The sequence below is a fragment of the Coturnix japonica genome, chromosome 26 (genome assembly GCF_054131305.1).
Source record: "Coturnix japonica strain WE chromosome 26, WE-NBRP24, whole genome shotgun sequence".
NCBI lineage: Eukaryota > Metazoa > Chordata > Aves > Galliformes > Phasianidae > Coturnix > Coturnix japonica.
In genome coordinates, this window is record NC_140688.1 from 2,179,763 (window position 1) to 2,191,861 (window position 12,099).

At 49.1% G+C, this 12,099-nt stretch overlaps 2 long non-coding RNA genes across 5 annotated transcripts; one reads left to right on the forward strand and one right to left on the reverse strand.

Moving 5' to 3' along the window:
- Window positions 1–522: 522 nt before the first annotated feature.
- Window positions 523–11,881, reverse strand: LOC146756577 (uncharacterized). 4 transcript variants are annotated; one of them, XR_014937279.1, is made up of 6 exons: window positions 11,743–11,872; window positions 11,004–11,218; window positions 2,785–2,856; window positions 2,646–2,710; window positions 2,352–2,427; window positions 523–2,167 (listed from the first exon to the last, which is right to left on the reverse strand). It is a non-coding gene; the product is annotated as an uncharacterized LOC146756577 (long non-coding RNA). The 4 variants fall into 4 exon arrangements; XR_014937276.1 differs by having other exon boundaries at window positions 524–2,170; XR_014937277.1 differs by lacking the exon at window positions 2,785–2,856 and having other exon boundaries at window positions 524–2,170.
- On the forward strand, window positions 6,454–10,351 carry LOC146756578 (uncharacterized). Its single transcript, XR_014937305.1, has 3 exons — window positions 6,454–6,693; window positions 8,806–8,890; window positions 9,778–10,351. It is a non-coding gene; the product is annotated as an uncharacterized LOC146756578 (long non-coding RNA).
- Window positions 11,882–12,099: the final 218 nt, after the last annotated feature.

A 12,099-nucleotide genomic window follows, 5' to 3' on the forward strand; every position in this document is an offset into this window, starting at 1 on the left:
AGCATGTGAAGGAGGGAAGAGCTTGGATACTGTATGGACTGCGTGATGCCGCCTCTGTCTGTGCTTTGTTATTGAATGTGAGGAAATAAGCACATGGAGGAAACACTGGCACTCAGGTTTCTTTCTATGCTTGCTGTTGACCAATTGATTTTCTTTTTCTTTGTTTCAAAGCACCTGGAAGAGAAGAGGAAAAGACTGTGGAATGGAACAGGGCTGCTCCCAAAGCTGTCTCTGCACCCGCAGAGGTGAGTCCCTTCTGTAGATGGACACAGTGACACAATTTCTTCACATGTTCTTGTGTCTCACTGCTCACCATGTGCCACCATCATGAGTGCATTCCTACCTTCCTGCCTTTGGTGAAGAGCTGCAGCCATGTTTCACAATCCTGGTACTTTCAATGGCTTTCCCAGACAGCTTTGCACTCCTCAAACTCAGAACTGATCTGATTATATCTGGCAGAGAGGCAGTAACCCGTTTTTGAAACATCTCTAATCTGATTTCCTTCATATGTTCCCCCTGGTGTTTGTTCTTATTTTGTACTTACTTTATTTCTTTTTAGCCCTCGGATCAGAGTACACCAAATTCTAGAGCTCAAGCAAAGAGCCTTGAGGGGACAATAAAGGAGAAGCTACAGCTGAGACAACCGGAGAAGCTGAAGAAGGAAGTGGCTGCTGTGCCGGCTGCTGCTGAAGAAACAGTCAAAGGTAAAAGTGCAGAGCTTAGCAGTCCTGAATCCACCCTTCATGTTCAGCTTATCAGCTTGCAAAGGCCTAAGTGAAATCTCAGCACGGTGGGCAACAGCATTGCCAGGGAAACCATCAGCCCAACCTCAGGAGCAGAGAACTATGAATGAGTGTTGAGTGTGAGGTGGTCCTCGGAAGTAAAGGGACCTGAGTGCTCATGGTGGGTGCGTGCCTAGGGAAATGCTTATTTTCTTAGTTCACTTGTGTTCCTTCCAGCCAGACTTCAGCTTGAGAACAAGGGACAGACAGTGGCGCTGAGCTGCAGACTTACCTGTGTGATAAACCCCTGGATGTATTTTGTGGGTCTGTTGTGGCTTGCACAGCGTCTGGTTGCACACTCTTGTCTGTAGCTCCTGCTTTTTCCTTTCTCTAGAGGGACCATGTATTGCTTTCTCCTGCTGTATGGCTGTTTCCCTTGTCTGGGTTATAATATGGTGTAGCTGTGCAGTTTCTTTGTTCCTTTGGTCGGACTGTTGGTATGCAGCACTTACTGTGGAAGATATTGCTGAGATTTGTGGAAAGAGCAATGTAATTTTGCTGGCCGGATGTATTTAACTGTGGAGAAGAGCTGTGGGAATGACAGGACAATCTGGACTCCTCTCAAGGCACAATTGTACCAGCTCTCTCTTCTTCCTGTAGCCAAGGGCAACGTGTGTGAGAAGCCTTGGGATGGCAAAGCCAGCAGCCCCACGAAGCGAGCAAGGAAGCGGAAGGCTGCTGAGATCTCTCCTTCTGCTGTGGCAGCTGTGAATCCTCGGAGAAGCACTGAAGAAGAGGAGCCTCCAGCTAAAAAAGCTAAAATAGCAGCTTTGGTAAGGAGGGGAGGAAGTGTCAGTGCTGTCCTGGTCAGGCTTACTGTTAACGTCCTTCAGGAGCCCCTTGGCCCCCATGTTGGGTTAAGGCTCAGCAGTGCTGAAGGAGAAGTGCTGCAGAGGAAGGATCTCCTGAGCAATCATTGACTTTGTCTTCCTTCTTTCCAGACTGCTGCTCCAGCCCTGCCGGAGGTCAGCCTGCTCACCAAGGCTGTAGAAGATGACCTTGAAAAGTTCATCTCGGAATTCTTAGAGGAAATGGAAGGACAATATGACTTGGAGCTGGAGAAGGATGTGGATGAACTCCATCTTGAACTTTCCGAGATGATTGACAGTATAACTGAGTAGTCTTATAGTATATATATATATATATATATAAATATTTTAAAAGGCTTCACAATGAGTCTTAAAGCACAGCTGAACTGGTAAAAGATTGGCAGACTACATTCCATTGTCCTGAGTTTTCCTGCGGGTCAGAGTTGAGGTCCTGTGCATCCATTCCCTGCTCCTGGTTGGCTCCTTTCAGCAGCAAGAGGACAAAGCAGTTCTGTGACAGCCCAGAAGGACGTCCATCCAGAAGGAGAACCCACGTCTCCTCGCCCGCTCCTTCTTCTCCTGTAGGTGAAGATGGGGCAGAGATGGAGGTCAGGGTCTGCTGCATAGCAGGGGGATCATGCAGGACTCGGGAGCCCAGCAGCACAACAGTGCTGGAAGGAGCCCTGTCCTCAAGGAGACCCCATTGCATGGGGAGACCACTGTTGGATGGGGTGAGGGTGCTGTGTGTTCTGCCCCTTACCAGCTGTGCCTCCACCAGCTCCGGCAGCACAGCCCCAGGCTCACACTCCACCTCCAGCTCCATCTGATGCTGTTGCCTGTGTTGAACAAGGCTTGGTTGGAGTCTATCACCACGGGGGGCTCCCCAGCACTGTGTGCCCACCCCCCAGGGCTGGGATGGGGCTGCTCTGTCACACCGTGCAGTAAAGAGAGCCCCATCTCCAGCAGCACTGCAGTCCCATTGCTGCCCCAGGTGTGTCAGAGACCCCCGTGTGCAGGCGTGGGGTGCAGGGTCCCATGGGTGGGTCCCACTCACCAGGCACCCTCCAGCTCCAGCTCCTCCCGCTCCTCTCACAGGCGCTGTTTCTCCCTGCGCAGCACCTGGAAGACAAAAACATGAGCTCCAGGTCCACAACATGGGGGTGGGCAGCCCCCCACCCCTTCCCTCAACCCACCACACACACTATCTCCATTTCCTCTGTCTCAGCCTTCAGCTGCTCTTCCAGCTGGGCAATGAGCTGCTTCTCCTGCAAGACAAAGCGTGTACCACCAGGGGTGGCTGCGTTGGGTCCCATTCGGCCATGGGGGACGGGGGGGCTCATCTGGGGCAGATGTGACCTCCCCCCTTAATATGGGGGCTTGGGGGGTGGTTAAAGGTGAGTTAATGGGGTTTAATGGGGTTTACTAGGGATTAATAGGGATTTATTAGGGATCAATAGCAGTTAATAGGGATTAATAGGGATTAATAGGGGTTAATAGGGGTTTAATAGGGATTATTAGGGGTGTAATGGGGATTTATTAGAGATTAATAGGGATTAATAGGGGTTTAATAGTAATTTATTAGGAATTAATGGGGGTTTAATGGGGTTTAATGGAGGTTAATGGGGGTTTAATGGGAATTAATAGGGGTTATTAGGGGTTATTAGTAGGTTAATAGGGGATTAATGGGCTTAATAGGGGTTTAATAGGGATTTATTAGGGATTAATAGGGATTAATAGGCGTCAATAGGGGTTATAAGTGAGTTAACATGGGATTAATAGGGGTTAATGGGGGTTTAATGGAGATTAATAAGGATTTATTAGAGATTAATAGGGATTAATAGGGGTTTAATGGGGATTAATAGAAAATTAATAGGGAATAATAGGGATTAATAGGGAATTAATAGAGGTTAATGGGGATTAATAGAGATTTATTAGGGATTAATAGGGATTAATAGGGGATTAATAGGTTGTAATGGGGATTAATAGGGATTTATTTGGGATTAATAGGGGATTTATTAGAGATTAATGGGGTTTAATGCGGGTATAAGGGGGTTTATTAGGGATTTAATAGGAATTAAAAGGGATTAATAGGGGTGTAATGTGGATTAATAGGGATTTATTAGTAATTTAATATATGGATTAATATGGATTAATAGAATTAATAAGGATTAATAGGGATTATTAGGGCTAATAATTATTAGGGCTATTAATTATTAGGGCTATTAATTAATTAATTATTAGGGCTATTAATGCCATTACTAGGGCTATTAATTATTCAGTCTATTAATTAATTATTCCGGCTATTGATTAGGATTATTAATTAATTATTTATTGATTATTAATTATTAGGCTAATTAACTGCATCTTTTCTCTTTCCAGGTCCATATCGACGACGGAGCGACTTCCGCCCCCCCCTAATTAGTTAATTAATGATTAATTAATTAATGACCTGCCATTATATAATTAATCCATTAATCGAGGCCTCATTAGCACTTAATAACAGGGACCGGGAAAGGGGGCGGGGCTATGTAAATCAGGCCAATGGCTCATGAATATATAATCATATGCTAATGAGGTCTCACTGTTAGCTGATTTGGCGTGGTGGGGTTTGACAAAGCCACGCCCCCTTCATTTGCATAATTAATGCGCACGCGTTAACAAAGCTGGTGCCCGATTGGTCGGCGTCTTGTTCTTCCTTCGTTCCAATGGGGTTAATATTTGGGGGGGGGGGGTGTTTAATTAAGGCATTAATTAAGAGGTTAATTAAGGGGTTAATTATGGGGTTAACGAGGGTCGATGTGTGGCCGGAGGTGGGGGGGAGGGGGAGATGATGGATGCTGTTGGATGAGAATAAAGATGGCGGAAGAGCGACAGGGTCTGGTGTTATTGGGGGGGGTATGGGGTATATGGGGGGGATGGAGCCTATAAGACCCTATAGACCCCATAGGACCCCATAAAAATCAATAGGACCCCATAAGAATCCCATAGGACTCCATAGGACCCATAAGTCCCTATAAGACCCCATAGGACCCCATAGACTCCATAGGACCCCACAGACCCCATAAGACCCTATAAGACCCCATAGGAACCAATAGGACCCTATAAGACCCCATAGAACCCCATAGGAACCAATACGACCCCATAGAATCCCATAGGAACCAATAGGACCCTATAAGACCCCATGATACCCCATAGAACCCATAAGTCCCTATAAGACCCCATAAGACACCATAGAACCCCATAGAGACCCCATAGGACCCCATAGAACCTCATAAGTCCCCATAGAACCCCATAGGACCCCAAAAGACCCCATAGGAATGAATAGGACCCCATAAACCCCATAGAAACCATAAGTCCCTACAAGACCCCATAGGACCCCATAGGAAACAATAGGACCCCATAAGACTCCATAGGAATCAATAGGACCCCATAAGACCCCATAGGAATCAATAGGACCCCATAGAACCCAATAAGATCCCGTAGAACCCCATAAGACCCCATAAGTCCCTATAATACCCCATAGGACCCCATAGGATCCATAGGAACCCACAGACCCCATAAGACCCTATAAGACCCCATAGGAACAAATAGGACCCCATAAGACCCCATAGGAATCAATAGGACCCCATTAGAAGCCATAAGACCCCATAAGAACCAGTAAGACCTCATAAGACCCCATAGAAACCAATAGGACTCCATAGGAATCAAAAGGACCCTATAAGACTCCATTGACCCCATAAGACCCCATAAGATCCCATAGGACCCCAAAGGAATCAATAGGACCCCATAAGACACCAGAGACCCCATAGGAACCAATAGGACCCCATAGAACCCAATAGAACTCCATAAGACCCCATAGGACTCCATAAACCCCATAGAAATCAATAGGATCATTAGAAACCATAAGACCCCATAAGAACCAATAGGACCTCATAAGACCCCGTAAGACCCCATAGGAACCCATAGGATCCCATAAGACCCCATAGGAATCAATAGGACCCCATAGAACCCCATAAGAGACCCCATAAGACCCCATAGGACCCCATAAGACTCTATAGGAACCAATAGGACCCCATAGAACCCCATAAGAGACCCCATAAGACCCCATAGAACCCATAGGAATCCGTAGAACCCCATAGAACACTATAAGACCCAATAGGAACCAATAAGACCCCATAAGACCCCATAGGACCCCATAGGATTCAAGAGGACCCCATAGGACCCCATAGAACCCCATAGGAATCAATAGGACCCCATAAGACCCCATAGGAACCAATAGGACCCCATAAGACCCCAACAGACCCCTATGGGATCCCATTAAACCCAATAGGATGCCATAAGACCCCATAGGACTCCATAGACCCCATAGGACCCCATAGGAATCAATAGGACCCCAAAAGACCCCATAAACCCCATAGGACCCCATAGAACCCATAAGTCCCTATAAGACCCCATAGGACCCCATAAGACCCCATAAGACACCATAGAACCCCATAGAACCCCATAAGACCCCATAGGACCCCATAGGAATCAATAGAACCCTATTAGACACCATAAGACCCCATAGAACCCCATAAGATCCCATAGAACCTCATAAGTCCCCATACAACCCCATAGGACCCTATAAGACCCCATAGGAATGAATAGGACCCTATAAGACCCCATAGAACCCCATAGGACCCCATAGAACCCCATAGGACCCCATAATACCCCATAGGACCCCATATAAACCCCATAGGACCCCATAGGACCCCATAGGACCCCATAGGGCCCCATTAGACCCCATAAACCCCATATGACCCCATAGGACCCTATAAGACCCCATAGGACCCCATAAGATCCCATAGGACCCCATAAGACCCCATAGGAACCAATAGGATCCTATAAGACCCCATAAGACCCCATAGACCCCATAAACCCCATAAGACCCCATAGAACCCCATAAGGGGAAGGAAGGAGCCCCAAATTCCCCTTATTAACCAATCAAACGAAGCTTTTCCTGGTCTTTCAACCAATCAGAGCTCTCCTCCAGCCCTCATTTGCATACGGCTGAGGCAATAGTTACACAGCACTAACGGCTTCATCCTATAGGAGGATATAGGGTGAGACTATGGGGTCTATGGGGTCTTATAGGGTTTTATGGGGTGTATGGGGTCTTATGGGGTCCTATGGGGTCTTATGGGGTCTCTATGGTGTCTCTATGGGGTCTTATGGGTTCATATGGGGTCCTATAGGGTCTTATGGGGTTCTATGGGGTCTTATTAATTCCTATGGGGTCCTACGTGGTCTTATGGTTCCTATGGGGTCCTATGGGGTCTTATAGGGTCCTATGGGGTCCTATGGGGTCCTATGGGGTCTTATGGGGTCTATGGGGTCTCTATGGGGTCTATGGGGTCTTATGGGGTCTCTATGGGGTCTTATGGGGTTTTATGGTGTCCTATGGGGTCCTATGGAGTCTTATGGTGTCTATGGGGTCTCATTGGTTCCTATGAGATCCTATAGATTCCTATTGGTTCCTATGTGGTCTTATGGGGTCTTATGGTGTCCTATGGGGTCTTATGGGGTCTCTATGGGGACTTATGGGGTTCTATGGGGTCTTATGGGGTCCTAGGGGATCCTATGGTGTTTCATGGGGTCTATGGGGTCTTATGGGGTCCTATGGGGTCTCTATGAAGTCCTATGGGGTCTTATGGGGTCTCTATGGGGTCCTATGGGGTCTCTATGGGTTCTTATGGGGTCTATGGGGTTCTATGGGGTCTCATTGGTTCCTATGAGATCCTATAGATTCCAATTGGTTCCTATGGGGTCTTATAGGGTCTCTATGGGGTCCTATGGGGTCTTATGGGGTCTCTATGGGGTCCTATGGGGTCTCTATGGGGTCTTATGGGGTCTTATGGGGTCCTATGGGTTCCTATGGGGTTTTATGGGGTCTATGGGGTCTATGGAGTCTATGGGGTCTGTGGGGTCTTATGGGGTCCTACGGGGTCTATGGGGTGTTATGGGGTCTTATGGGGTTTTATGGGGTCTATGGGGTCTTATGGGGTCCTATGGGGTCTTATGGGGTCTCTATGGGGTCTTATGGGGTCCTATGGGGTCCTATAGCGTCTTATGGGGTCCGAATGGTTCCTATTGATTTCTATGGGGTCCTATTGATTCCTATGTGGTCTCTATGGGGTCTTATGGGGTCTATAGGGTCTTATGGGGTCTTATGAGGTTCTATAGAATCTATGGGGTCTTATGGAGTCCTATTGATTCCTATGGGGTCTTATACGATCCTATGGGGTCCTATGGGGTCTTATGGGGTCAATGGGGTCTTATGGGGTCCTATGGGTTCTATGGGGTCATATGGGGTTCTATGGGGTGCTATGGGGTCTTATGGGGTCCTATGGGGTCCTATGGGGTCTATGGGGTTTATGGGGTCTCTATGGGGACTTATGGGGTCCTATGAGGTTCTATGGGGTCTATGGGGTCTTATGGGGTCTAATGGGGTCTTACAGGGTCTTATAGGGTCTATGGGGTCTTATGGGGTCCTATTGCTTCCTATTGATTCCTATGGGGTCATATTGCTTCCTATGGGGTCTTATGGGGTCTTATGGGGTCTTATGGGGTCCTATGGGGTCTTATGGGGTCTTATGGGGTCTATGGGTCTTATGGGGCCTTATGGGGTCTTATGGGGTCCTATGGGGTCGTATTGGTTCCTATGGGGTCCTATGGGGTCTTATGGGGTTTATGGGGTCTTATGGGGTCCTATGGGGTCCCATGGGGTCTTAAGGGGTCTTATTGCTTCCTATAGGGTCTAATGGGGTCCTATGGGGTCTTATGGGCTCTCAATGGGGTCTTATGGAGTCGTATTGGTTCCTATGGGGTCCTATGTGGTCTCTATGGGGTCTTATGGGGTCTTATGGTGTCCTATAGGGTCCTATGGGGTCCTATTAATTCCTATGGGGTCCTATTTTTTCCTATGGGGTCTTACGTGGTCCTCCAAGGCCATAGAGTTGGAGGGCCGGGGGGGATAGGAGGCTCCTCCAGGATCATAGAGTTGTAGGCTGAGGGGATATTAAGTCCTCCAAGGCCATAGAGTTGAATGGGAAGGGGGGATAGGAGCCTCCTCCGAGCCCCGTAGCTTAACTAGGCCTCTAACACCCCCATTCAGCCCTTAATTAACCCAATTAAACCCTTAATTAACCCAATTAAGCTTTAATTAACCTCATTAGAGCTAAGATGGACAATGAGGCCTTCGAGATGGGACCCGAGGAACCCGTCGGGTCCCGGAAGGGAAAAGATGGACACCATAAAGAGGTAAGGATTGGGGTGAGGCCTAGTGAGGCCTAGCGAGGCCTAGTGACAACTCTATAGAGTTCCTATGGGGTTCCTATGGGGTCTCTATGGGGACTTATGGGGTCCTATGGGGTCTATGGGGTCTCTATGGGGTCTTATGGGGTCCTATGGGATCCTATGGGGTCTTATGGGGTCCTATGGGGTCTTATAGGGACTTATGGGTTGTATGAGGTCATATGGGTTTCTATGGGGTCTTACTAGTGAGACCTAGTAAGGCCTAGTGAGTCCTAGCGAGGCCTACCTAGGCCTACCTAGGCCTATCATGGCCAACCTTGGCTTGGATTGGATTGGATTGGATTGGCCTAGCACGGCCATCTTGGGCCTACCTTGGCCTACCTAGGCCTGAATTGGATTGGATTGGATTGGATTGGATTGGATTGGATTGGATTGGATTGGCACGGCCATCTTGGGCCTAACTTGGCCTACCTTGGCCTGGATTGGATTGGATTGGCCTAGCACAGCCATCTTGGGCCTAACTTGGCCTACCTAGGCCTGGATTGGATTGGATTGGATTGGCCTAGCACGGCCATCTTGGGCCTATCATGGCCTACCTAGGCCTGGATTGGATTGGATTGGCCTAGCATGGCCATCTTGGGCCTAGCATGGCCTACCTTGGCCTAGCTTGGCCTAACTAGGCCTAACTGGGCCTAGCATGGCCTACCTTGGCCTACCTTGGCCTAACTAGGCCTAACTAGGCCTAGCATGGCCTATCTTGGCCTACCTTGGCCTAGCAGGGCCTAACTAGGCCTAACTAGGCCCAATTAGGCCTAACTAGGCCTAACTTGGCCCACTTCGGCCCGGTTCGGCCTATGTAACCCCCCCTTTCTCCCCTCCCCCCCATATCCAAGATGGCGCCCGAGTGGGGCAGGAGATCCCTATGGAAGCTGTTCGGCCTCTGCCTGTTGGCCAGCTCCATTATGACCGCCGTGGGGCTGGGAAGCTTGAGCGTCATCAATAGGAAGGCGATTAACGAGTTGCGTGTTAACAAGGTGGTTAATGAGGTGGAGGGGGACAAAGGACGGCTCCGGTTCGTGTATAGGATGGGGATGTCGGAGGTAAGTGGATGGGGGGGATATGGGATGGGGGGAGGAAGTGGGGGGGAAAAAAGTAGGGGAGAGGAAATAGGGGGGGATATAGGGGGGAAATAAGGGGGGAAGAGGAAGTATGGGGGATATAGGGGGGAAATAAGAGGGGAAGAGGAAGTAGGGGGGGATATAGGGGGGAAATAAGGGGGGAAGAGGAAGTAGAGGGGGATATAGGGGGGAAATAAGGGGGGAAGAGGAAGTGGGGGGATATAGGGGGAGAAGAAGTGGGGGAGGAAGTGAGGAGGAAGTGGAAGTGGGGAGGAGGAAGAGGAAGGGAGGGAGGAAGAGGAAGTGGGAGGGGAAGGGGAAGAGGAAGTGGGGAGGAAGAGGAAGGGAATGGGAAAAGGGAGGGGAATAAGAGGGGGAAGGGAAGAAGGAAGAGGAAGAGGAAGAGGAAGAGGAAGAGGAAGAGGAAGAGGAAGAGGAAGAGGAAGAGGAAGAGGAAGAGGAAGAGGAAGAGGAAGAGGAAGGAAAAGACAAAGTGGGAGGGAAGAGGATGTGTGGGGGGGAAGTGGGGAGGAAGTGGGGAGGAAGTGGGAGGGGAGAGGAGAGGAGAGGAGAGGAAGTAAGAGGGGAAGGGAGGAAGGGGAGGGGAAGAGGAAGTGGGGGGGGTATAGAGGGGAGAGGAAATGGAAGGGGAAAAGAAAGCGGGAGGGGAGAGGAAATGGACTTATGGGCTTATGGGGTCCTATAGGGCCCTATGGGGTCTTATGGGGTCCTATTGCTTCCTATTGATTCCTATGGGGTTTATGGGGTCTTATGAGGTCCTATGGGGTCTGATGGGGTCCTATTGATTCCTATGGGGTTTATGGGGTCCTATGGGGTCTTATGGGGTCCTATGGGGCTTATGGGGTACTATAGGGTCCTATGGGGTATCTTCTTCCTTTCCTATGGGAAGGGGAAGGGGAGGGGGAAGAGGAAAGGGAATAAGCCCATTTCCTTTCCAGCCACAACGCTACCCTGGAGGTGAAATCCAATGGGCGACGTACCGGCTGGATCCCAAGTGTTATCCGGATCGAGAAGCTCGCGTCTTCGCTCAAAGCCTCCACGAGCATCAAGCCAAAATGAGCCTGGCTTTAATCAGGATCAAACCTGGAGCGCTTCGGGTCCCCCACTGGCATTTTAATGCCAAAGTCCATGGCTACGTGGTGCAGGTAGGCCGCAGCCTTTGGTTTAGCTTCCACATCCTCTTTCTCTCTTCCACCTTTAAGAATATACTTCCTTTTCCTCTATGGCTTCATTTAACCCTTATTCCCCTACCTTGTAATCCATTTACCTCGTGGGTCTACCCTAAAACCCTATAGGATTTGGCCATATTATATAGGGGTGGCCCATGTTAATTGGGGGTGGCCTTTGGTTTTACTTCCACTTCCTCTTTCTCTCTTCCACCTTTAATCCTATACTTCCTCTTCCTCCTTGGCTTCATCTAGCCCTTCCTCCCCCACCTTATAACCCTTTACCTCGTGGGTCAACCCTAAAACCCTATAGGATTTACCCTATATTCTATAGGGCACAACATGGATCTCGCTTTTCCTCCCACTTCCTCTTTCTCTCTTCCGCTTTTGACCCTACACTTTCGATTCCTCTCTCGCCTTATCCATCCCTTCTTTCCCCACCTTATAACCCCTTTACCTCGCGGGTCTACTCTAAATCTAATAGGATTTCCTCTATAATCTATAGGGCACGGCCTGGATCGGCATCGTCACCCCAACCAACGTCACTACCTACCGAGCCGAAGTCGGCCAGGTCCTTTTCTTCCCCCGGAACGTTCTTCATTGGATCCAAAACACGGAGGACGGGGGGGAAGGAAATAAAAGCCGGACCCCAAAAGAACTCGTCCTCGTTCTCTTTTATGGGACCCACGAGGAGCTGAAGACATTGGAGGTGGATGAGGCCGTTAATGGGACCCCAAATGAGGTCTTAATTGAGGCTTTACAGGTATGGGGGGGGGGGTGGAAAATGGGGGGTTTGGGGTTTTTTTGGAAGGTCCTAGAAGGGATTGAAGGGATTGAGGTGAAAGAGGGGACCCGGCCGGTTAAAATGGTGGTAGTTGCGTCTATCACGTTCCGTTGAGGAGATATAGGG